The 27,256-nt window shown below is 48.3% G+C and overlaps 1 long non-coding RNA gene across 2 annotated transcripts in view; it reads left to right on the forward strand.

The window, feature by feature from the left end:
• LOC113882965 overlaps positions 1-27,035 on the forward strand; it is a 37,489-nt gene extending 10,454 nt beyond the window's left edge. Inside the window, exons 1-3 of one of the 2 annotated variants that reach the window (XR_003508505.1) lie at positions 24,037-24,194; positions 25,204-25,293; positions 26,503-27,035. This is a non-coding gene — a long non-coding RNA (uncharacterized LOC113882965). Of the gene's footprint in view, positions 1-24,036; positions 24,195-25,203; positions 25,294-26,502 lie in introns of those variants that run through there. The other variant, XR_003508506.1, reaches the window with a different exon arrangement.
• The last annotated feature ends 221 nt before the right edge of the window (positions 27,036-27,256 follow it).

A 27,256-nucleotide genomic window follows, 5' to 3' on the forward strand; every position in this document is an offset into this window, starting at 1 on the left:
GGTACACTCTCTGCACTCTGGTATGCCCTGGTACACTCTCTGCACTCTGGTACACTCTCTGCACTCTGCTACACCCTGGTATTCCTTCTGCACTCTGTTACACCCTGGTACACTCTCTGCACTCTGGTACACTCTGGTACACTTTCTGCACTCAGGTACACCCTGGTACACTCTCTGCACTCTGGTATGCCCTGGTACACTCTCTGCACTCTGGTACACCCTGGTACACTCTCTGTATTCTGGTACACTCTCTGCACTCTGGTACACTCTGGTACACTTTCTGCACTCAGGTACACCCTGGTACACTCTCTGCACTCTGGTATGCCCTGGTACACTCTCTGCACTCTGGTACACCCTGGTACACTTTCTGCATTGTGGTATACTCTCTGCACTCTGGTTCACTCTCTGCACTCTGGTACATTCTGGTACACTCTCTGCACTCTGGTACACTCTCTGCACTCTGGTACACTCTGGTACACTCTCTGCACTCTGCTATACCATGGTATTCTCTCTGTACTCTGGTACACCCTGGTATACTCTCTGCACTCTGGTATACTCTCTGCACTCTGCTATACCCTGGTATTCTCTCTGCACTGTGGTATGCTCTGGTACACTCTCTGCACTCTGGTACACTCCCTGCACTCTGGTACGCCCTGGTACCGCTCTATACTCTGGTATACTCTCTGCACTCTGGTACACCCTGGTACGCTCTCTGTACTCTGGTATGCCCTGGTATACTCTCTGTACTCTGGTATGCCCTGGTATACTCTCTGCACTCTGGTACGCCCTGGTACACTCTCTGCATTCTGGTACACTCTCTGCACTCTGGTACACTCTCTGCACTCTGGTACAGTCTGGTACACTCTATGTACTCTGGTACACTCTGGTACAGTCTCTGCACTCTGGTATGCCCTGGTACACTCTCTGCACTCTGGTACACCCTGGTACACTCTCTGCATTCTGGTACACTCTCTGCACTCTGGTACACTCTCTGCACTCTGGTACAGTCTGGTACACTCTATGTACTCTGGTACACCCTGGTACACTCTCTGCACTCTGGTATGCCCTGGTACACTCTCTGCACTCTGGTACACCCTGGTACACTCTCTGCATTCTGGTACACTCTCTGCACTCTGGTACACCCTGGTACACTCTCTGCATTCTGGTACACTCTCTGCACTCTGGTACACTCTCTGCACTCTGGTACATTCAGGTACACTCTATGCACTCTGGTACACTCTGGTACACTCTCTGCACTCTGGTACACCGTGGTACACTCTCTGCACTCTGGTACACTGTGGTACACTCTCTGCACTCTGCTATACCATGGTATTCTCTCTGTACTCTGGTATACTCTCTGCACTCTGCTATACCCTGGTATTCTCTCTGCACTGTGGTATGCTCTGGTACACTCTCTGCACTCTGGTACACTCCCTGCACTCTGGTACGCCCTGGTACCGCTCTACACTCTGGTATACTCTCTGCACTCTGGTACACCCTGGTACGCTCTCTGTACTCTGGTGTGCCCTGGTATACTCTCTGTACTCTGGTACGCCCTGGTATACTCTCTGCACTCTGGTACGCCCTGGTACACTCTCTGCACCCTGGTACCCTCTGGTGGGGAAGGGTGGCTGAAGTCCGGCCTCCCACTCCCACCATGGGACCTTTGAGGACACTGCAGGGGAGGCTGGGGTGCCCTGTGATAACCCAGCGAGGGTGGGATCTAGACTCCCCATAAGCTGGCAGGGGCAGGTGGACACAGCTATTTTCTGTGGTGTTTGGCTGGAGTAGAATGAGTTTTGCCAAAAGTGTTCATTTTTACCAAGCTGCCCTTTTGTCTGGGACTTCCGCGGTGGTCCAGTGGCTAAGCCTTCACACTTCCAATGCAGAGGGCCAGGGTTCAGTCCCTGGTCAGGGAACTAGATCCCACATGCTGCAACGAAGACCCGAGGCAGTCAAACAAATTAAAAATAAATAAACATTAAAAAAAGTGTCCTCCTGTTCCTGGCACGAGCGAGGGAGGCACACTTAAATGCCCCTTGGTCTGGTGAGAGCAGGCCTTTCGGCCCCTTTGTCCTCTGAGCTGATGGGCATTTCGGGGTCCCTGGCTCTCTCGTCTCGTCCGCAGCTTGGTAACTACGGGACAGACGCACACGCGGGTTTTAAAGTGCTGCCACTGTGTGTCTCTGGGCTCCCAGGCCCCTCTGGCCTGCTTTCTTCTAACGTTTGGGGTCCCCTTGTGCTTGGTTTAGCGATAATGAGCAGGCATTTCAGGTGTCCTTAGCAGGAGGGGCAGTCAATATGAGGTCTGCTCCATTTTTTTCTGGGAGTCTAAGTGTCTAGAATAATTTTTTTAAGAGTGGAGCACACTATTCCGTGACCTCTTCCTTTGCCAGGGCGTCCAGACCAGCTCAACGCCGTCCCTGCACACAGCACGGAGGCGATTTCCCACCTGTCTTCCTCCCTGCCTCTGTCTCCTCCCTCCCTTCCCTTCTCCCTTATTTCCTTCTGCCCTCCTTCTCTTCATTACTTCTTCCTTGTCTTTCAACTTCCTTAATTCCTTCTGCTTTTTGTTTTTCCAAAGAGAATTTAATAATAACAGCAGATACTAATGAAGTTGTTTAAAATTTTTCTTGCAAGTTAGAACGTGTTTTCCTATATCCTGTGAAAAGTTCATATCCCCAGGGATTTCATCTGTTTGGAAGAATCTGGATCTACCCTCTGCAGAGCCTTCACTACAAGAGAGGCAAGGTCTGAGGAAATGATCACCTTGTAAATCAAGAAGTCTTTCGCTGTTGGAGGATGATTGATTGCCATGGACTCTATTTCTGTGTTGACGATCGTAGCAGGTTTCGTGTTCAGCGTTTCCTTTTGTCATCACCCCGCTCACATCACCCTTCACTAAAGCAGACACTCTACCCCTACCCCCATCTCTTGTTTTCCTTCCTGCGAGTAACTGAGCAACTTGGAGACATAGAATTCTGACTTGCTTCATCCCAGGGAGGAGATATGAAGTCAGTGCGATATGAAGATTCTGTGGCACTGAGTTTGTCCCTGGTAACAGAAGTGAGGTTAGACAAGTCGGATTTGGATGAGGGGCCCTTGGGTTTCTCTCCTTTCACCCAGCTTTATGGCCCATCTGTCCATTCTTTGACTTTCCCAGTCACTTTCTGATTACTTTCTTGGGTTTTAATTCAAGCTTACATCAGTATACTCTCTCTGCCAAATTTTGTACACTATTGATGGTGTTTTACCTAACAGGTAGGGACACGTCTGTATTCGTTTTGGACTTAAATTACTTCCTCACCGCAGTCACATCACCTCGTAGCCATGAACCGGGGACAAACTGTCCTCTGCTTGTGTGAGAGACCGTCCTGCAGACACTGCTAAAGCCGTGGACTGAAGGACGATCCCGTAGGGACTGTTGTACACTGTGAACCTGATCCAGACTAGGAGTGGAATCAGTTATCACCTACGTCCCAATTTAAGGGGAAAAATATAGAGATAGTGTTCCAATCTTACAGTAAAAAAGGATAAAGAGCTTCATGCAAGAGCTTGTCCTCAAGGAAACTGCGCTCTGCTGAGAACAGAACCCAAGCACACATGCGGGATTATTTTTTGTGTTAAATGTTGTCTCTCAGAATTTTCACAGCAATCATTCAGAGATCCAGCCACCCACCAGGTCTGAGCATCACAGATCACAGAAGGGAGAGGACCAAGAGTTTCTGGCCCAGTAATGTTTGTTTTCTAGTACAGATGTGAGAGCTGGACCATAAAGAAGGCTCCATACTGAAGAATTGATGCTTCCAAATCGTTGTGCTGGAGAAGACTCTTGAGAGTCTCTTGGACTGCAAGGAGATCAAGCCAGTCAGCCCTAAAGGAAATCCTGAATATTCACTGGAAAGACTGGTGCTGAAATAGAAGCTCCAGTACTTTGGCCACCTGATGTGAAGAACCGACTCACTGGATAAGACTGATGCTGGAAAAGATTCAGGGCAAGAGGACAGAGGGGAGACAGAGGATGAGATGGTCGGAGGGCATCACTGATTCAGTGGACATGAGTTTGAACAATTCTGGGAGACAGTGAAGGACAGGGCAGCTTGGAATGCTGCAGTCCATGGGATCGCAGAGAGCTGGACATGACTCAGCGGCTGAAAACAACGTTTGTCAAAAGAAAGGAAAGCATCTCGGTTTCAGGTTGCTTTCATAGCAAGACACGAGATGCCTGATTTTTCATAAATCTAGAAAAGGAGAAGAAATTTAGATCTGGTTAACAGTCAGGCAGAAGGCTTTGGTTCCTATCGGTGGGGTTTCAGGAGTTGACGGTGTGGAGCTGTGTTCAGGGGTCTGGGCCCCCAGACGGGAAGACAATGGACGTGAAGCAGCAGGAGTGGTGGGTGGGGGAGGGGTTGAGGGTGGGCAGGGAGCTTCTGCAGAGGCAGGGGGATGCCTCAGGGACACGGGGCCGGCTCCGCAGGGGAGTGGTCCTCCTGGACGCCAGCCCTCAGGAAAGGAGAGTCCAGGGAAGGCAGAGACAGCGCACATCCTGGAAATAGCAGGGCCTTGGGAGGACAGACAGTGACACTGCCCCCTTCTGTTTGATGTCGATGCTGTTGACGAGGTGTCTGAAAGTCACCGATTGTGCAGACTCACGGAGTGGGAACCCGGCCAACGCCCGAGCTGCGAATCCAGGCAAAGTCTCAAGAAAACGCTTTGCGGCTTCTCCTCATACCCCCTCAATTTTCCTCTTTAAATTCAAGAACATTTTATTTAAAATGAAATTCCTGGTAAAGTTGTGCATGGGCTTTTATTTAAAGATGGAGCATCTCAGAGAATAAAAGAAGGAAGAGAGGAAATTAAAAAAGCAATGAGGAAGGAGGCCTGGTGGCCTGGCCTCTCACCAAGTGACCCTCCGATGGACCACATGGGACTCAGCACGCTGTGCGCCGAGCAGGAAGCCAGCGATTTACGGCGCCTTGTTCGGGCTTTTGATAAGTATCTCTGTAAAGTGATGTGAGGAAAAACAACCCCAGCTCCACTATCCTGCAGAATTCCTGTAAATTATTTTACGATGAGAGAGGCCATCAGGACTAGAGAGAAACAACCTCCAGGTTCAGGATATTTATGTGTGTTTCATTTAAAAATTCTGGGCCACAATGTCCCAATGATCATTAAGCAACCTGTCTGGGTGTCCTTCAAAAGCCAGAGGATCTGTTCCCCAGGGAGGATGAAACAGTTATTCACAAGGCGGGGTCGAGAGCCATAGGTCTGCATCCCACTCATGAAACGTGAGGAGCCCTCGGGATCACTGGGTTTATTCGGAAACTCTCTTGGAAAAATAGAAGCGGATAGTTTTTCCATTCCCCTTACCCGAAGCCAAAGGGTAATAGTGGTAAAAAGCGCTGGTTCATTTAGTCAGGTGACAGGCGTTTGCTGAAATCGGTCGTCTCGAAGGAAGGAGAGCTTCCTGTTAATTTAGGGCAGTGGTTCCCAACAGGTGGCCCATTCGGCAAGTGCTGTGGACACTTTAGGCTTCCCCGATGGCTCAGCGGGTAAAGCATCTGCCTGCCAATACAGGACACGTGAGTTTGATCCCTGGGTCAGGAAGATCCCCTGGAGGAGGGCATGGCAACCCTCTCCAGTCTTCTTGCCTGGAGAATTCCATGGACAGAGGAGCCTGGCGGGCTGTAGTCCATGGGGTTGCAAAGAGTCAGACATGACTCATCAGGCACAGGGTGGCCACGTGGACACTTTGGATTGCCGCCGCTGGGAGGCGCTACGCTATCAGTGGCAGATGCCTGCGACGCAGACAAACCTACACGCACAAGGCAGCCCTCCCACGAGGAGTCATCCAGCGCGAAATGTCAGCAGTGCCGAGCTTGAGGAGTCCTGACTGAGGGGTTCCTTGGTGAGCCATTGATCTTACTGTCGAGGACTTAATCTTGCAGGACCACTGAGAACATTCTGTCTTCAGAATATCTATGCTGGCTCTTCTGAAAGGCCCTTGGTTCGCACTACTGGGTAAGGAGATCACATATGAGTTGTTTTAGCATACAGTTACTTTCATTCTATGGCCAAAGGCTTTCACCCAGAAAGCTGCATCAAAACTTTATACTGTTTTTCCTGGCAGGGCTTCAGGAAATCCATTGCCATTGTGGCAAAGCGGAGTCCTCTTTTTATCTCAAGCGCAATGGGTAAGGAGGGTTTTGCAGGTGTTTCAGTGGTAAAGAATCCACCTGCAATGCAGGAGATTCAGGAGACACAGTTTCGATCCTTAGGTTGGGAACATCCCCTGGAGGAGGGCATGGAAACCCACTCCAGTATTCTTGCCTGGAGAATCCCATGGACAGAGGAGCCTGGGAGGCTGCAGTCCATGGAGTCTCAAAGAGTTGGGACATGACTGAGTGACGGAGCACGCATGCACACAGTGGGTAAATGGACCATCTGTTGTGACAGTACATCATTGCTGGGAGGGTGATTTTGTTCCATTTTAAAGAACTAAGGCTTCAGACTTTCCTAGGATCACTATAAAGACACCATCATCTATAAAGAACTGCCAGAAAATAAACCAAAATGAAGACCCTCAAGAAAGGGGTCCTTCTCTGGGATAACTGGCGCTTACCTTCAGGCTCCGATGTGCCTTGTCTGAAAGGTGTTTACCCCACAGACATCCCAGGAGGCAGATGGCTCCTTCCCTTTTAGCAGCAGCTTTTAGAAAGGACTTACTTCTGGCTACTTCTGGGAAGTAGTGTTGGGCGTTTCTCTTTAAGCTGTTTCTGCTAAAGCAGGATTGAGGTCAAGAGAGGCAGAAGTTGCCTGTTCTTACTCAGCTTTTATGGACAAAGAGCGCTGAGCTTCAGGCTTGTCAATCTGCACATGAGACTCTGCTCAGTAGAAGGTCTGGGTGGATGATTCATGGATTGCTGTGCATTTGATCTTCCCAGATAAGTAGAACCAGCCCAGCTGACTGGCTGTGGTGCTGTGGAACTTCCCGGCATGGTGTCTTCTGAGACTAATGTAATTCTTTTAAGATTGATATTTCCACGAGGACACATTGAACACTGCCTGTTTGAGTCACTTTAAACTCAAGGAACAACCACCACCCTTGAACACTGGTCTCTCTCTCCCTCCTTTTTTCTTTCAAGTACATGATGTGTTGATATGGGTTGCTATTGACAAATGATACAGACGTCACTGCTGCTGCTGCTGCAGCTGCTAGGTCGCTTCAGTAGTGTCCGACTCTCTCTGACCCCATAGATGGCAGCCCACCAGGGTCCCCCGTCCCCAGGATTCTCCAGTCAAGAACACTGGAGTGGGTTGCCATTTCCTTCTCCAATGCATGAAAGTGAAAAGTGAAAGTGAAGTCGCTCAGTCGTGTCTGACTCTTCGCGATCCCATGGACTGCAGCCTACCAGGCTCCTCCATCCATGGGATTTTCCAGGCAAGAGTACTGGAGTGGGGTGCCATTGCCTTCAACAGACGTCACTAGAGAAGGTAAAATACGAATAGTGTGAAGAATTTAAAGGAGGCCCCCAAACCTGAAGTTCCGCCAAGTCTCCAGGCGTGATTTGCCCCATAAGTGGATTAAGCTGCCCAGGGGATCCTCTGCTCACAGAACGTCCCCCACAAAGCAGGTGCGTCAGTGACCACTTCACCTTCTCTGAAGTCAGCTTCTTGGTTTCCAGCTCACAGCTCACCCGAGAGCTCATTGCTGGACACACCCGCACTCTTGACATTTCCCTGAGGGTTCCAGTATTTCTAACTCCAACTGTGCAGCCACAGATGGAGCATCGTGGAAGGTGCTTGGGTGCTGACCAAGGAGCCCAGCCTGGGGTGTTCCCAGGATCTGGTTGGATCACCAGTTGGTGACATCAGTGTGTCTGTGAAGTACTCGAGGAGGGTCCATGGTTGTGTCTCAAGGGAAATGAAGAGGCAGCTGATGTTGCTGGTCCTGAGAAGGAGAGATCACCATAGACATAGGGAGGCTTCCTGCAAGTGGTGGAGGTGGGCCGGTGTTTGAAGGAAGTAATAATGCTGTTGCTGCTAAGTCGAGTCAGTCGTGTCCGACTCTGCGACCCCATAGACGGCAGCCCACCAGGCTCCCCCGTCCCTGGGATTCTCCAGGCAAGAACACTGGAGTGGATTGCCATTTCCTTCTCCAGTGCATGAAAGTGAAAAGTGAAAGTGAAGTCGCTCAGTTGTGTCTGACTCTTGGCGACCCCATGAACTGCGGCCTACCAGGCTCCTCTGTCCATGGACTTTTCCAGGCGAGAGTACTGGAGTGGGTTGCCATTGAGATAATAATAATAACAGCAATGATAAAGCTATCCTTTGCTGAGATCTTACTATGACTCAGACATGATACTAAATGCTTTCTATGAATATTTTTCTAAGTCTTGTCAATTTCAAAGTGGTATTATTATGATGCCCATTTTGCAGATGAGGAAACTGAGGCAGGAGAACATCCAGATGGGAATTTTCACGAGCTGAGTCGTGGCAGGGAGACCTTCAGCTTTGGAATGGATGGGGGGTCTTAGACAGTATCCAGTCTTGATGATCCTCAGGTGCATGGAGGAGCCACCACTTGCCTCAAGCCACGGGCTGTCCTGGAGAGCCACTCGGAGATTCTTGTTAGCTTTCTCCGTGTCCGCTCTGTGACCTGCGGGAGAGAGACAGCACGTGGACCAGCCTGGTTGGAGCAGAGCATTTATAAAGAGACCTGGGAGGTCTCTTGTGCTAAAATCCTTATTTACATAAAGCAAGCAATCACATATCATGAGATCAGGAAGCGAAGAGAGGAGAGCGACCTAGGAGCTGAAAGCAGAGCAGATCACAGAGGGGGTTGGGGAGGGCAGATGAGCTGTTACTGGATCCAGGTTTGAGACGATCAGTCAGTTGGCACTGGGAGCAGAAGCAGAGGAGATACATGAAACTGGCAAGAAGACCGGAATGACAGCTGACTGTTGGGGTGACCAGAGGGAGAGGAGTCTTCTCTTCCTGCCAGCTCAGCCTGGACCATGAGTAGCGTAAGAGAAAATGGACAGGCAGCAGTGACCCGAAGGACAACAATGAGCACGAAAAGAAAACTACAACAGCCAACGGAGTCCACCCACAGGTCTGGCTTTGTGAATCTACCCGAATAATGTTCTGAATAAAGCACTGGTGAGGACCAGTGCTTAAATGTTGGCTTAAAGCTCAACATTCAGAAAACTAAGATCATGGCATCTGGTCCCATCACTTCATGGCAAATAGATAGAGGAACAGTGGAAACTGTGGCCGACTTTGTTTTTCTGGGCTCCAAAATCACTGCAGATGGTGACTGCAGCCATGAAATTAAAAGATGCTTACTCCTTGGAACAAAAGGTATGACCAACCTAGATAGCATATTCAAAAGCAGACACATTACTTTACCAACAAAGGTCTGTCTAGTCAAGGCTATGGTTTTTCCAGTAGTCATGTATGGATGTGAGTTGGACTATAAAGAAAACCGAGTGCCGAAGAATTGATGCTTTTGAACTGTGGTGCTGGAGAAGACTCTTGAGAGTCCCTTGGACTGCAAGGAGATCCAACCAGTCCATCCTAAAGAAGATCAGTCCTGGGTGTTCATTGGAAGGACTGATATTGAAGCTTAAACTCCAGTACTTTGGCCACCTGATGTGAAGAGCTGACTCATTTGAAAAGACCCTGATGCTGGGAAAATTGAAGGCAGGAGGAGAAGGGGATGACAGAGGATGAGATGGTTGAATGGCATCACCGACTTGATGGATATGGGTTTGGGTGGACTCCGGGAGTTGGTGATGGACAGGGAGGCCTGGCGTGCTGCGGTTCATGGGGTCACAATGAGTTGGGCACGACTGAGCAACTGAATTGAACTGAACTAAACTGAGGACTTGCAGCTCCAAGCTGGTTTTTGGTCCTTGTTCTACTGGAAATTTCCATCATCTCTGCTGTCTCCCCAGTGCTCTTGGGATTCCTCAGGCACCATTTCCAAAGGGGAAGCAGGAGGTTGTCAGTGTGTGGATTAAGAGATCAGGCTTGCTTAGAACTCTCAATCTCTACCTTGGAGGTGGCCTCACCATCCATCACCCAAGAGGCACAGCCGAGGAAGGTGCTTTTTCTCAGCTGGAATGGGATGGCGAGGGGAGCTTAGAAGAGAGAACGTGCTGCCTTTTCTGGCTCCAAGAATTCTTGGCTTAGACAGGAGACCTTTGGGAAGCCTTCCTGCCCCAGAGAGCTCTCTGTGACAATGTTTAATGCTGCAGTGAAGTCCTAGAGGCAACTGTTAATAAAACCATTTGTGAAGGGAAAAATGAACGCTGAAGAGGGTTAAATCAGGACTCCGAGGGGGAGCTCCTGCTCGGACGCAGGTGTGACCTCTGCCCTCCGCGTCTGCACCTCCTGTTCTAGTCAGCAGACCACAGCGCACCCAGAAGGCTGGTGAGTGGACACGGGTCCGGAGGGTCAAGTGTGCAGAACAGGGCGCTCCGGTCTGAGAGCGTCGGCCTCGTCAGCCAAGGAACACTTGGATCTGTGGGTTGTTCTGCCAAGAAACAAAAAGGGGAAACTCACTGAGGAGGCGGGTTGCCTCCAGCAGCTTTGATGCCGTTGACTGTGATTTGTACGGGGGACAACTCTGGGTTCTCAAGCTCTTGGGTAAGAAATAGAATAGCCTTTGGTTTTTAGTAACTGATTAAGTTTCCAAGTCAGGCGCCCTTTCTCTGAGAGAGGCAGAAACTTAGTAAGAGTCACCTGGCCCCTTGAATACCACCCCCGAGACTCTCCAGCATCACCCAGACCTGGAGGAAAGCCTGTGGTCCTCCCTGACCTCTGTGTGGAGCCACCTGCCCGTCTGGGAGCAGCTGTACTGGCTGTGGTCCCGTCCGGGGCTCACCTTGATGCTCTCCGCCTCTCTGTATCCCTGCTGTGACTTCCTCAGCTCTTTTGGGCACTGGCATCTTCCTTCATTGCTTCTGCCATGAACTAGAAGTTGGGAATCTCTGTGGTGCTCCGGGGACCGCCAACCCAGACTGCTCTTCCTGACCACCTACCCAGGCATCCTGAAGCTCCGGATCTTACAAATGTCCTCCAGGTTCTCCAGCCTCCCAGAACCTACCTGAAATCAGCTTTTCTCGTCCACCTTTCCTTTCTTTCCCCACAGGCTGACAAGTTTTCATCTAGTCTGAAGGTGTTGCCGTGAGCAATGGGGGAGAGACACCCACCCCTTTTCCACATCATCTCTGGTCTTGGCTTGCTTATTTCTTCCTCTTGGGGGGCTACATTTTTGGAGCACACGAGCCAGAAGAGATTCACAGATTCTTTCCTTCTTCCTTTGCGGAATTCTTCTCCTGAGGCAACAGACACAGAAGCGCAGAGGGACTTGAGTAGGGAAAGTACAAAGGAGAGAATGGAATTACGAGGTCCTGAATCCTCAAGCCCTTCTGTGAAGCCCCTCCCTGCTCTTGCCCCCTTGCTGCCAGAGGCCGGACATGTGCCCGCTTCCTGCCCAGTTTGTAACACCGGCCTCCGGTCAGGCCTATTGGTTATTATCGCCCCACCGTTTCTGATGATAGGCATGGCCTGGGTGTGCGTGAGCCCCGCCAAGGCCTGCGCTCCATCCCAGAAGGACGAGAAGGATCTCCAAGGGCAGCCACCTGAGGATCGGGGTGTCCACAAGCAGCCTCAGAATCCCCGTAGCTGGGAAGTTTGGGGAAGCCTTGGGCCAGCTTCCAAGAGGCCTGAGTCCTTCAGGACCTGAGTCCCCAGATTCCCGGGTGGAAAGGGGAGACCGCGGACCCTCTCTGGGGGTCTCTGCCTTGGAGGTGGCTGAGCTGGGGTTCAGACATTCTTGCTGAGGGCCTAGAACTCATGAAGTTCCTCTTAGGATATGAGGCCGTGGTCCTCCAGATCTGGTGCAGACACAGATGTTGGCTCAGCTTGACTAGCAGGAAAATTGGATGACTTTCTGTCTCACTGTGCATCTTCTGGGGCTTCCCGGGTGGTGCTAGTGGTAAAGAACCCGCCTGCCAATGCAGGGGATGTAAGAGACACAGGTTCAGTCCCTGGGCTGGGAAGATCCCCTAGAGAAGGGTATAGCAACCCACTCCAGTATTCTTGCCTGGGAAATCCCATGGACAGAGGAGCCTGGCAGGCTACAGTCCATAGGGTCACAAAGAGTCAGGACATGACTGAAGCAACTTAGCACGCAGGCATCTTCTGAGTGACTTGGCCACCGTAGTAGGCTCAGGACAGGCGAGAGCTTCTTAAAGGACAATGGGGACCATGAGACTGGGCTGTCCTGGAGCCCCCGTTCACCCCACCAGGAGAGGCCTAACAGAAATGTAGCTGAGGGCCAGGTAACGCTCCCACGGTGGTTCCTGCAGTGGTGCTGCTTCGGGCCTGCCCTGGCTCGCGGGTGCTCGTGGTGTGCCCTGCAGAGCCGTGCGGCCAGAGGCTGGATGTTCAGGAGCCGCAGAAACGGAGAAAGACCCCTTCTTTGGGCCGCATGTGTCGCTCGCCTGTTCTCCGGGGAGGCTTCCCTCATTCTCCATCTGTCCATTTGTAAAACGCCCACCTACCTCTGCGGTAATCGAGAGGAGTCATTCACGAAATGATTTTAAAGCGCTTTTCCAGGAGAGCCTGCTGTGGAATTGCTTCATAATAGTGAAAGTTTTCACTTGAGTGGGTATTGAAAACAAAGGATTGACCTTCCCGAAAAGGAAAACAGTCCTAATTCACGACAAATAGAAACAAATATGTTGTTCGTTTGCGGCTGTCAGGTCACTCGCTCGCGGAGGGTTTCATCCTGACGCTATGAAATAGCTGCTAATTCATCTCGTCTGGTGTTCAGGTTTGAACAAGCTTGGAGGAACCCCTCCCAGACCTCTCAGGCTGGCATCCTGCATTCTGAACTGTGGACTTGGATTAGAACGGGCAGAGCTGCCAGGAGCCCGTAACTAACCCTGGGTCACCAGCTCTTTTGTTATTGCCTTTCCGTCCTAAAGCCCTCTTTCCGTGGATGATTATGGGGTTATTCCACACGTTGGATACTTGTACTTAAGCGTCATAGTGAAGCCGGCGTCTTCTGGGTTGGAATGAATCACTATACTCATCTCTGGACAGAGAAGAAGTCCGATCATTTCTTACCTTTAAGTATTACTGCCTAGTGAGGGCCTCTGAACTATAAACTGTGCAGGTATCATCACCCCCATTTTATGGATGACAGAACTGAGGCTAGGATGTCAAGTAACTAGATAGATGACCCAGGATTATAGATACAGGAGTACAAGGTAAGCCTGAATCTGAGCCCAAGTGCCGTTTTCCCCTAGATTATGCTGCCTTAAAACATTGATTTCTCTAGGTATTTGGCCAAGTGTTTTTCTGCTCAACAAATTAAATTAAACTTAGTCCCCAGGAGAGGGACCACAGGGAAGAACAAGTGGTCTCGCCTGGCATTTGGGGTTTAAATCTTACATTAGAAAGACTACACTTTCTTATTTGTCAGTGTAAACATGGTAAATAAAAGCGCCCTACTGGCAACGAACATCAGTAAGTAACTGGCATTGACGTTTTATAATTATGAAAATTTAGAAATGTGCGGATGATAATGGCAGCACTGATAATATCAATGTGCCCTGGTCTGCAGGCACGCACTTTAATGCTTATGTGTCCCCCGTACATAATAATAAATTAAGTGGGCAGGCATCACGTCCGAGGCATTTTTCTCATTTATATGATTAGTAAACCAGTTGTCCATTACGTGGATAAAGTACTAGTTCAGAATTATGGTATTGCAGAGTTTTCTCTGCAACCACTTGCAAAGACCTCTTGAGTAAATTTCCAGTCTTTATCTCTGGATGACTTTCTTTTTTCATAAAATACCAACACACTGCTTGTATATTGCCAAAAGAAATCGACTCAGCTCTTAGATTTTTAAAAAAGATTTGCACGTAGATTGTGCATCTGTTATAATTGCTGATGTTAATTGTCCACATCTAACTCTACATCTGTCCTGGCTGCTTGAGGCAAGTGTCACCTTAACCAACACACCTTCACCAGCAACCTTTCCGTCTCTGCTATAATCAGAAATGTATTTCTTAGTCCACACATGGGGTCCCTGGACTGTCAGCCTAGGGTTTCTGAACCGGGATTCCAAGGAGAGTTGTCTTGTATTTTTTAGTGATTAGTTTTTTTCAGGATACAGATCACTATGCTCCTTCTCCTTTCATGGGTGGTGGACATCCTGGCTCTTGGGGTGCCCATGGTAAAGCAGGCTTCTAAATGGGGTCCATGCATTTCATCTGAGGCCAGAGTTAATTTCTATGCAGGCTACCCCCGGCTTAACAGAGCTGGGGCCCATATACAAGTCAAATCTGCTATTTTACCTCGGGCAATGATTTATTTCCCTCTTAAATTGGCTGGACCAGTTAGTTTTTTATTTTTATTAAGTCACACTATTCTTAAATGAAACTATTGATTTAAAGTCAGCTTAGTGAGGATTTAATTTGTTTTCAGGGGATTAGAGCAGGTAGCATGGGATAATTTTACAATAAAGTGGAACAGAAGCATTCCTTCACAGTAGCCACCCCTTTCTTTCCCGGCCAGGCTGCACAGACGTTACAAATTTTCAAGTAAATTGTGGGAATACATTCATAAATCAGTCCTAATTCCTTGGCTTGCTGAAGTGAGATTCAAAGGAATATTTTCTCATGACCTTGTCCCACTGTCCTTCTAGTGATAGTCCAAGCATTGGTTCTAAAATACTCATGTACGTGCACACACACACACACACGCACTTCTCCTTAGGGTCAGTGTGTTATCATCTTTCACCATTCTTCCTCACTTTGTGCTGCATCCTTCTTTTTCACACGATGCTTTCTTTCCTTTGCACGTGGAGGGTGTGGTGGGAGAACGCCGTGGCAGGGGCACCTGTCTGCCCTGTGTGCTGACCCCCGTCTCCCTGGCCTCCAGACCCCATGCCCCTCTGCCCCATTGCATCAGCCTCCCCAGGGCAAGGGAGCCAGTTAGGGGGGACAGCAGCCCCTCTCATGATGGCCTTATACACCAACTGAGCGAGCCTCTCCACACCCAGCTGGGGAAGGTTTTCTGTAGTTTGCTCTAAGAAGTACAGCCTTGTCACTGCCAGTCTGTTATCTCTGAACTTGGCTGTCACTATCCATTTCAAAAAGAGTCTTTTCTTTCTATGGAAATCAAACAGACTCAGAACCATTTTCAGATTAATGGCCCTTGGTAGAGAGATTGCAAAACCATCTTGGTCAATCATTCTGAACATTCCCAGTCCTCCCCGACCCCCTTCCATGGTGGGAGCTGGGGCCACGTCTCGCCGAGCGTGAGATGACTGAGTCCATCTGACGAATCCTCCACGGCCACACAGCTGGCCCAGGCTGGCCCTCACGTGTGCCCATTGGCCTTGGGGCAGCCCTTTCCTGTGCCCAAGCCCTGAATCCCTGAGGAGCTAGTTTCATGCCACCTACAGTGAATCAGGGAGTCTAGTGGGCTTTTCTCTGGAACCACAGGTGTCCACTGAGAAGGGCACACCTGTTCAAGGAAACGGGTTGGGGGTCCCCTGCTAAACAGCCTTCAGTGTTGGGATGAAAGGACATAGGGGCTCCAGGCCAGAGACACCAGGAGTGTCTCGGGGTTGCTTTTCTGTGGCATCCTACTGGAATGCAAAGAGCAGAGAAGATCTCGAGTCCTAGGGCAGAGGAGAGACCAGAGACGCCATTATGACCAGGCCTGGAGAACGCACAGCAAAGCATGTGGCCCAGTCCTAGGTGAGACTGCGAGCAGAGGAAGTTTCAGAAAATAGCCAGAGGCCTGGGGCCCAGTGGCCGCTGTGGCTGCAGGAACCGGAGCTGAGCTAGGATTTGTGCAGGTGCTGAAAAAGCAGAATTGCTAATGGAATAAAAGAAAAGCTCCATTTACTTTCTGAGTCGTCAGAGGAAAGCGTCTACTTACAGGTGTCACGAAAAGCATAAAGATACGGAAAGGAAACACGAAGAGCAGCGTTGCAGGAGCAACTGCAGGAATGGAGGCAGAGCTCTGACGCCAAAGGACCAAAAGCTTTCAGCCAACAGTTTCTAGAAAATTCCAGTAATGAAGGCGGTGGTCAAGGCAGTGAAGGCAGGGGAAGCCCAGGAAATAGAAGACTCCAAAGAAAACGTCTCACCCTGAGATGGCGATCTGCCTGTGTTTCAGAAATGACCTCCACACGTTAAGAAGAATCTTATAATCTGCCCCCTGCAAAGTGAAAAGAAAAGAGTGATTAGAGAAGCAAAAAGAAGTACTTATTCTATGCATTGAGTTGTATATGCACATAACTTAATTGCTCATTCAGTTCAGTTCACTTCAGTCGTTCAGTCATGTCTGAATCTTTGCAACCCCATGGACTGCAGCACACCAGGGCTCCCTGTCCATCACCAACTCCCAGAGTTTACTCACACTTATGTCCATCGAGTCGGTGATGCCATCCAGCCATCTCATCCTCTGTCGTTCCCTTCTCCTCCTGCCTTCAATCTTTCCCAGCATCAGAGTCTTTTCCAATGAGTCCGTTCTTCACATCAGGTGGCCGAAGTATCAGAGTTTCAGCTTCAGCATCAGGCCTTCTAATGAATATTCAGGACTGATTTCCTTTAGGATTGACTGGTTGGATCTCCTTGCAGTCCAAGGGATCTTAATTATTAATTAATTAATCAATTGTTAAATAATAGTTAAAATATTAATTGCTCATTAAATATGCTTATTAGTCATTTAGAGTTTTAAAAAATTCTTTATATCCAGTTTCTTCCTTTTCAAACTTCATTAATTCAGGAACTGAAAAAGCAGAAAAACTGTCATCTATGGTCACTTTACTGTTTCGCCAAATTCCAAACACTTGGAATAATAATCAGGTTAGGATTAGTCTCATCTTAGGCCCTAAAGCACCAGTTATGCCACTGGCATTCCACCAGGCCATGTTCCTCATGTGGGTCTTTGAATTTCACAAGTTTGTTAAAAAGAAGGGAAAACGTTACACTGAGGTGTTCTTGTGATCAATTAGGATCCTCTAATTGGTGAATGAGTCTTTCTAATTAATTTACATACTAACAACCTCCCAACAACCATAACTCATAATATCAACCTTGGTAAAGTGAACTTTATCAAAATTGAAAACGTCTGCTCTTCAGAAGACACTGTTAACACAAGCCACACACTAGAAGAGAATTTGCTCAACACACATATCTGATAAAGTGCTGGGATCTAGATGAGGCTCAATAATGAGAAACATCCCAGTAAAAAGCCTGGGCAGAAGATTGGAAAGAGCCTGAGTCAAACAAGATATACAGATGGCAAATTAGCACATGAAAAGATGTTCAGCATCTTCAGTCACCAGAGAAACACAAATCAGAACCGTGATGAACGAGTTGTGCACACCCACTACAAAGGCTGCAGACCACATCCAGCGCTGGCGAGGATACAGAGCAACTCCAGGTCTCAGAAGTTACTGGTGGGGCTGCAATGTGGTGCATCTACTTTGGAAAACAATTGACCAGGTTCTTCTGAAAGGAGATATCCACTATGTATTACCCACCATCTAACTCACTGCCAGGTTTTAAACTAAGAGAAATGAAAACATACTTTCATAGAAAAGCCTGCCTGTGTTGACTCTGAGAGGACAGAGTACTCCGGAACTGCAGGTGTGCAGGATTTAGGGAAAGGTGTGCTACTTTATTCAGTGGCACCCCACTCCAGTGCTCTTGCCTGGAAAGTCCCATGGATGGAGGAGCCTGGTAGGCTGCAGTCCATGGGGTCCTCAAGAATCGGACACGACTTCACTTTCACTTTTCACTTTCATTCACTGGAGAAGGAAATGGCAACCCACTCCAGTACTCTTGCCTGGAGAATCCCAGGGATGGCGGAGCCTGGTGGGCTGCAGCCTATGGGGTCGCACAGAGTCGGACACGACTGAAGCGACTTAGCAGCAGAGACAATCCAAATATCCATCACCTCGTAAATAAATAGACCATGGGACACTTGAGCAATACTACCCAAAAGCAAAAAAAAAAAAAAATTGAACTACTGATTCACAACGCACATGGAGGAGGACTCTCATGTGTGGGTTATTCAGAGTGGAAGAAGCCAAACTTAAAGGGTAATGCTCTGATTCCATTTTATCGGAATGTTTGGAAAAGGCAGAAGCATGGAGACAGGAAAGGAGTCAGTGGTGACTACGGACTGGGACAGGAGTTGTCTGTCCATGATGTCAGGGACATGACTGGCTACAAGCGGGATGAAGGGCATTGGAAATGTTCCATATCTTGATTCTGGTGATGGATACATGAGTGCATGTGTTTGTCAAACTTGATAATTGTGAAATATATCTCAATAAATCTGACTTAGAACAAGATACAAAAGGAAACAATGGAACCTTTTAACTTACCTTGGAGATTTTGTTTACTCCACTACTTTTGTGTGTTTTAGAAAGTGGGCTGATTTTCCAGATAGAACTCTAATGAGAAGAATCATGCGCCCCTGTCCTCATAACAGCACTATTCACAATAGCCAAGACATGGAAACAACCGAAATGTCCATCAGCAGATGAATGGATAAAGAAGAAGATATGGTATGCATACCCAGTGGGATATTACTCAGCCATAAAAAATGGAATAATGACATTTGTGGCAACATGCAATGAACCTACAGATTATCATATTAAATGAAGTAAATCAGACAGAAAGACAAACACCGTATGATACCATTTGTATGTGGAATCTAAAACACGACAGAAACGAACTTACCTACGGCTACAAAACAGAAACAGACTCCCAGACATAGAGAGCAGACTTGTGTTTGCCAAGGGAGGTGGGGCGGGGAGAGACGGATTGGGAATTCGGGATTAGCAGATGCAAACTAGTATATGTAGAATGGATAAACAATAAGATCCTGATGTATTGCACAGGGAATTATACTCAATATCCCGTTATAAACCATAATGGAAGAATATAAAAAAGAATGCATGTATATGTATGACTGAGTCACTTTGCTCAGAAAGTAACACAACATTGTAAATCAACTATATTCCAATTAAAAAAAGAAATGGGCTGATTTTGTGATAAGTTTATGAAGTTTCCCCCAAATACATCTCCTCTCAGGAGCATGGCTCTCATTACCAACAAACAATAGTCAACTCACCAAATGACTTCCATTAGACAGCTCTCCCTGCTGCAAATCTCAGGGGATACTTTCACCATTCCTTTGCAGTTTAAAAGAATGATGTCAATGAAATGGCTTGGACAATACAGAAGCCTTAAGTAACTGGGGATTTTATAAAACTCAGATTCTGTAAGGCCAGAAGCAATGCAATCTGGGAGTTTATTGTTTTTTTCTCCCACTTTTTTTATCACTAAGTTTTTGAGATTTAACACAACTTTATTCTGTGATTACTTCTGCTGCTGCTGCTAAATCGTTTCAGTCATGTCTGACTCTGTGCGACCCCATAGACGGCAGCCCATCAGGCTCCCTCGTCCCTGGGACTCTCCAGGCAAGAACACTGGGGTGGGTTGCAATTTCCTTTTCCAATGCATGAAAGTGAAAAGTGAAAGTGAAGTCACTCAGTCGTGTCCGACTTTTAGCGACCCCATGGACTGCAGCCCACCAGGCTCCTCCATCCATGGGATTCTCCAGGCAAGAGTACTGGAGTGGGTTGCCATTCCCTTCTCTGGTGATTACTTCTAGAATTTGCTTTTTTTACAACTGAGCAACTTCACTTTCACTTTTCACTTTCATGCATTGGAGAAGGAAATGGCAACCCACTCCAGTGTTCTTGCCTGGAGAATCCCAGGGACGGGGGAGCCTGGTGGGCTGCCATCTCTGGGGTCGCACAGAGTCGGACACTGAAGCGACTTAGCAGCAGCAGCAGCAGGTAAACTACTTAAAATTTTTATAAAAGAAATGAACCTTAGTATAGCGTTTTGCAGTTTACAGAGTGCTTTATATATAATGTCTGTTGGATTTTCTCCAACTCCTCTTATAGTTGGCCCGGCATCTTCCTATTCTAATATTTTTAAAAACCTGTATGCTTTTCTTTGGGCTTCCCCGGTGGCTCAGAATCCACCTGCCAACGCAGGAGACGTGGGTTTGATCCCTGAGCTGGGAAGATCCCCTGGAGGAGAAAATGGCAACCCACTCCAGTGTTCTTGCCTAGGAAATCCCATGGACAGAGGAGCCTGGTGGGCTATAGTCCATGGGGTCTCAAAAGAGTCAACATGACTCAGTGAGTAAATAACAACAACATGCTTTTCCTTATTACTAATTAGTTATTTTTTGACTGTGCGGGGTCTTTACTGCTGCGTGTGGGCTTTTCTCCAGTTGCGGGGCTCAGGCCTCTAGTGGCGGTGCTTCTCTTATTGCGGAGTGCGGGATCTAGAGGGGAGGGCATCAGTACTTGTTGCGCATGGTCTTAGCAGACGTGGCTCCCGGGCTCTAAGGCACAGGCTCACTAGCTGTGGCACACAGGCTCTGTGGCTCCGAGACATGTGGGAGCTTCCTGGACCAAGGGTTGAATCTGTGTTCCCTGCATAGGGGAATTCTTAACCACTGGACCACCAGGGAAGTCCCTTTCTATTCTGATATTATAGAAGAGGAAGCATCAGTTAAGACTTCCCCAAGTTAAGGAGAGGCCAGGCAGATGCTCGAATCGGCCTTCCCATATCAAACCCCACATGCTCATGCCCACGCTGAGTTGCTCAGCTGGGCACCTGTCACAACCAGAGAACAGCCCCCGTCTGTCACAGCTAGAGAATAGCCGCCTATCACAGCTAGAGAACAGGCCTGCTACCCCGTGGACTCTTGCCCCTCAGGCTCTTCTGTCCATGGGATTCTCCAGTCAAGAATCCTGGAGCGGGTTGCCATGCCCTCCTCCAGGGGATCTTCCCAGCTGAGAGATCAAACCAGGTCTCCTGCGTTGCAGGCGGTTCTTTACTGTCTGAGCCACCAGGAAAGCTCCACATGCTTGCTCCGTATTTTCTCTAGTCAAGATTTGTATTGTTATTGTACAGGCTCTGAGGGGGATAAAGAAGGATCCTTACCCAAGATGACTTTGCATGGAAATTACAGTTCAGAGGCAGCTTCATCTGATGTAGGCAAAGTGAAGGTCCAGCCCATGTGAATGTAAGGGTTAGCTGGGGTTTCTAGGTCTGGGTGCCGGTGTGATGACGGATGGGTAATGAAATGAGTGAACAAAAGTAGAACCTGTGTGTGTCTGGTTCCTGGAGAGGTCGTCACACCACAAAGTGTTCATTGTTGTCATCGTGCGGAGCGCCAAACACTATGACTGCCACCAGGAGAAGAAAGAAATCAGATCACCCACGGCACTTTGTCCAGCTCGCTCAGCAGAAGGGCTTTATAATACAGAGTGGCTATTATGCCCCTTTCGGTTTCACTGCGTTGCCTTATAAATAGAATGTGCTTCTCTATAAATAGCATCAAGGCCATACACCGTTCAGGCCTTTTGAAGTCAGGCTCAGAGAGAGCGGCAGGGGGCAGGACAGCACCCTCCCTGCTGTCTGGGTGTCACCCTGTGCCAGGCACCTGCAGAGGCTCACCTGGGCTGGCCGCTGTGGCTGTCCCCAAGCCAGGAAGTGGATGGAAACTCGAAAACCCCAATGTGGGTGAGCGATCGGAACGACTGCCGAGCTCCCGTGTGGGTCACTGGATCTCCTACGTCTTCCAGATCACTTCTCAGCTGGTCTACAGTCTCTCTCCCCCAGCCCGCTGCCATCCCACCTTCTCTAAGTGAAGATTAAGCAACAAAAGATGCTCTCTGTAAACCAAAGCAGGAAGTACAGCGGGCCTGCTCCTGGCTTGATGTACCCGTGTGTAACTGTAGGATTTAATTTTGCTTTGCATCAATCAAACCACAATAAAAGCCATAAAAACCCTACTAAGAAGCATTCTAACTTAAGACCCCATGCTAAACACCGAGGGACCCGGCTCATTGTCTTTCTCCCTTGCCCTGTGACAGGAACTAGATAGCAAGAGAAAGAAAGAAAAATCGAGCCACTCTTTTTTTCATAGAAAGGGAGGACACCTACCATAAATTAGGGGCAGTGGGAGTGAAGGCAAGGCCAGAGGCGTACACCGTCTCGCTGCGCGAGCAGCTCCCCTCCTGGGCCCTGCCAGCTGCCGCTGCTGCCGCTGCCTTCGTGTGTTCAGGTGAGGGCCATGATGGTAGACACGTGCAGACACACAAAGGAACCTATTTGGACTGGCGTGTCAGCTCATCTTTATCAAATGTTGCACAGGTATATTTTGTTGCCATGCTTCATTACCCCAGAATGGCATGCCTGAAATGTTTGTCTCTTCTATAAACCCAATCGCTATCCTAGGCAGGCACATTTGACAGAGCAATAGACGGGTGTTTCTTTCACAGTCCTGGGTTTGTAGAGGCTGGACAGTTAGGGAGGGTGGCGGGGGGGAGAGACGAGGGGAGAGGAGGAGGACAGTGAGAGAGACAGAGAGGCAGAGAGAGGGAGAGAAAGACAGAGAGAGGGAGAGACAGACAGGCGGAGAGAGGGAGAGAGTCAGAGAGGGGGAGAGAGAGAGAGGGAGAGACAGAGAGAGACAGAGAGAGGGGGAGATTTATTTTTAAAAAATCAGATGTGTCCTGTGTGTGCCTTTTTGAAATCTATAATAAATAAAGGAAACCTAAAGAGCTGCATAATGAATCTGGATTTTGTTTTGGAAAAGATCATTTGCCCTGTGATTGGGAAAAATATCTTAGCCAGCCAGGTGGTGGATTTAAAAATATGAAGCTTTAAAAGTCATTTCTGTGAAACAAAAGGAGATAGGGCAAGTGTCAGGCACAAGTGCTGTCCCAGTAAATGAGACAAGCATCACCAGAAGTGAAATTTGGTTTCTGTTACACGTAAGACTCTTGCATCAAAACCCACCTTTTATCTTCCGGTGGCCTCCTGGAAAATCAATATTTTAATCTGTGTGGTACAGATTAAGCTCTTGGGAGTTAGAATTGGGTAGGCCTATATTTTATTTCCCTCCTTAGAGCAACTGTGACAATGACTTTCGCAAATCAGAGAGGGGAGCATGAGGGTTTGGGGACCTAGGTATGCACCGATTTCTGGCCTTTCCTCTCAGGGTGCCGACCCCAAAAGGTCTGCAAGTGCATCTGCAGCTTCCAGGAAAGCAAGCCACCCGTGGCTGCATCTCTCAGAGCTGCGTCCTGGGCCCAGGGAGCTTTTATCCCTCTGAGTTGATGTGAATACAGCATTCCTGGCAGAACTGTTATTAACCATGACCTTCGCTTGTTATCCAGAAAAGAAGAGAAAACAATAATTGATGGGCAATTTCAACATGGGGGTTCCCAGAAACAACAAAGTGAACTGTGCACTATTTTGTAATTGTTTTGTCAGCCTCAGGAATGTCAGCAGGTGTCTGGATGGAGACTCACAAAACCCTCCTCCTATCTGAGGCCTCATGACGCCTGATCTGGGGTCACCCAGCCGGATGAGTTTGGAATTCTGAATCTGAGGTTGTGCAGGGCGGAACAGTCCAAGTTATGTCCCGAACAGCACGTCGGAGTCGAAGGCTGCTTCAGAGTCAAACACATGAGTCTAGATGCCGCCAAACCAGGTGTGCTCATGCTCTGAGGGTTAAACAGGAACTATAGAGGAGTCTCGGACACGACTGAAGCGACTTAGTAGCAGCAGCATAGAGGAGTCTCACGTCAGTTAAGGGTAGATCAGATTTTGTCGTGGAAGGCGCTACGAAATATTTGCGGTTTTTGCAATCTTTGGGGATTTTGCAGATGCAGGCAAGGGACCGAACATCTGTGTTTAACACAGACGCTGGCCCTGCCGTCGCTGAGGATGTGTGTTCCCTCACGGAAGTGCTGCGCTCCGCCAGGCCCTTGGAGGCTGGCGGGCGCCAGGGCCCCCGCCGCATGTGTGCAGCCACGTGACCCTCCCATCAGCGGCCTAGACGCCAGGCGGAGGTGGAGCCTGGCCGCAAGCTTGGACGCCGGAAGGGCCGTGTGGCACGGCCCCGCATGCGCGGCCCATCGGCTGCTTCTCCTGCTGCCGTCAAGTTAGAGGCCCCCAGCTGCCCCAGGAGAAACGTGCCCTCCACCTCCTGTCTGGGCTCCTCTCGCTCCTGGTCCCCAAGGCCTCTCTGGCCTCCCACGTGTAAGTGACCCCCGCTGGAGGCCCCTTACCACCCAGAGTGCGTGTGGCACTGGCCATCGGCTTGTTTTGTTACACCTCCTGCTCCTCCCGGGAGGTCTTCAGTTTCTCCGTGACTGAGGCGGGCCCTCGAGCCCCGGTTGGTGTTGCCTCCGGTCTGCAGGGCCTCAGAGAGGTCACCGCATCCTCCCAGGCTTGGTCTTATGGCCCATGAGCCCCCTATGAGTTTAACGCCCTTTGGTTACTTTTCCAACCTAGGGATAAAAGGTACGTTATTATTGTCCCAGAGTTAAGAAAGGCCAGCTCTGTGTGTCTTTGTGTGTTTAATTCCCCTACAGTGGCAGAATAACAAAGTTTTTGTAACTTACGAACCATTCTGAATGGTGGCCCAGGTTTAAATTGGGCTTCCCGTTAAAACTTCTTAGCAGAATCTATGGCCCTTCAAAGAAACCATACTGGGTTTGTACAGTCCAGGAAGGCTGCCTCGCAACAAATATGTGATGGCCTCCTTTGGGGAACACAATTAGATATCATTTCACAACAAAATATTCTCTAGGAGAATTCTCTTTGTGGGCAGCATTTCAAGGTTTCTTTAGGCTAAATTAATTAAACGTTGTATGTTAGAGGCAGACGCAGGAAGGAAAGGTGCAATATATAGAAGAGATTCCCAGTGGTATATTCCGATGCTCAGGAAATGAGAGCTTTGTGGTTACTTTATTTTCAAGTTACCTGTATTTACAAGAAACAAAGTGGAAAATGAATTTGAGATTTTAGACCATTCCTGTCCAGGAGATGCCTTCATTGAGGCTAACGGGGTGGGGCGGGGTGTCTGGGACCCTTGATCACACTCTCGCATCCCTGGCTGGCGTGTGGACGGCTCAGTTCTCAGTGGTCCCATCCGCTGACCTCTCATGGTCGGTGAACCCAGGTGCCTTCTTTCGGCTTCTCACAGCACCCTTTCCCTCCCAGGTCTGGCCCCATCCCAGCCCTTTCTTCCTCCTCTTGTCTCCAGGCGACTTGGCCGTGTGAACTCAGAAGGGAGACCAAGCTGGAAATAAAGGACTTGTTATTTCATGGAGCAGAGACAAGCAACACCTTGGAGGTGAGCGATGATAACTGTTACAAGCCAGGCATAGCTCGGGGCAGGTGAGCCGTGTGTTAATGAGGCCCCACCTCCCGCTTCCTGACACATGGCTGTCATTGTTCAGATGCGCAGCGTCCTGACTGATGGCTGGGTCACCCTGCCCGCAGTCGGAGCATGCTGTCTTCCTTCTTCCATTGATGCTTCTGATCTGCTGACCCCAGGGTGACCTGGTGGAGGCGGAGCTGAAATTAACATGTCTCTTTAGTTAAATTTTTTAAGAAGGGGAAGTGGGGGCAGAAAGGAGGAGGAGAAACTTTTAGGCTAATACGTTGTTAATAAAGATTGAAAACATATGTCACTGTTCAAGTATGTCCTGTCAGTTTAGCCCAGATAAAAAAACACTGCGGCCTCTTGGAACAGGAAAGGAGGAGGCTGCTGCAGCCATGGACAGCTGTACACACTCATCCTCAGGGCCCCCGTCAGAGCTCCTCTTGGCCTTCCTTAAGTGTAACGGGTGCCGATCTTGCCACTCACTGCTTGGTTGCCAAAATCTCCTTTTAAAAGTGTGTTTAGATCCCTGCTTAGTATGGTGAGATGGTTTTCTTTGCGCTCAGGAGTGGGCGTTGTGTGTTTTTACTTCATGTGCCAGGAGGCTCAGAGATTTGGAAAGAGAAAAAAATAAAAGTGTTTTCATGTTGCACATCACATTCAAAATGTAGCCAGAGACCACCGGACCTAGGAAGTTTGAATAATTTCACTTTGCCTCTGGGTTTATCATCCTACTTCATGAGAAACCATGTTATTAACGAGCAAAGCAGGATGAAACTAAATCCCTTTAAATGCTTCCTGCTTGATTTCTCTTAGAAAGTAGACTCATTCCTCTTCCCAATTAGTCATTTTTTTTTCTCTTTCACACAATGGTAACTGTTTTTTTTTTTTTTAATTTTAATGTATTTTCTGTGCAGCTAGTTTAAGAACGTAATATGTGACTGATTTGTGTACTTCCAAGGTAAGGAGAATGTTGTGATTTCCTTATGTTTTTAGACATCACGAACCTTTTAATATCACCTTTATACGGTCTTGACTTGGGAGTCTGTCTAAAATTAAGGTGTTATCTGGCCATTGTCTGTTCCGTCTCAGTATTAATAGCCGAACATGACATTTGATTTTAGTAGTTAAGAAGGTGGCAGAGATGTCTATCAGAAAAACCTCCCTGTCTTTTTTCAGTTGGATCGATGGCAACATAAACACTCAACACTGGATCCACAGAGTACAAGCTATTAAGAAGAAGAGATGAAGCAATGTTACTATGTTGTTAATAAGCTTATTTCCCCTCAACTGTAAGAGAAAGATGGTATTCATTGTAGTCTTTACTAGGCTTACCATCATAACTTTACATTACTGATCTCTCACCAAACTGGCCCATGTATGAGGAGTTTCATAATTTCACATTCTGAGCAATTTATCACATCAGGTCCATTTGCAGATGAGAACTTCTCAAAACGAACATCACAGTGTTCAAGTCGTTTACATTTGATTTGTGATGAGATCCTCAGATCTTGCCTGAGAGTTATTGTGGATTTTCTGACACAGTTCTGAATTCAAGCAATTTAAAATTTACCCATTAAAGTGATTCACTAACCATATAATAAAAAGATGAATATTGATGTAAATTAGTGCGTAACTCAGAAAGAGTCCATTGTTAGTATTCTGAGATTTGGTTCCGAAATGGCCATGATGATTCTATAATAAATTGACAAACTGTCATCCTCAGCGGGAAGTTGTCAAGATTCCCCTTACGTTCGAGAATCATTTATGGTTGGGACTTTCAAGGAGATCAGAGTGGGTTCTCATTTGCATCGACTTTAGGAAGCAATTGGACAAATGCTTATTGGGTATGCACTGTGTCCTGGGTGTGGTGCAGCCTCATCTGGGTTTAGGTGTGCAGGAAATACCCCTGAGAGAAGCACAGACTGCTGTG

Source organism: Bos indicus x Bos taurus, chromosome 24 (assembly GCF_003369695.1).
Source record: "Bos indicus x Bos taurus breed Angus x Brahman F1 hybrid chromosome 24, Bos_hybrid_MaternalHap_v2.0, whole genome shotgun sequence".
In the NCBI taxonomy this organism is placed as follows: domain Eukaryota; kingdom Metazoa; phylum Chordata; class Mammalia; order Artiodactyla; family Bovidae; genus Bos; species Bos indicus x Bos taurus.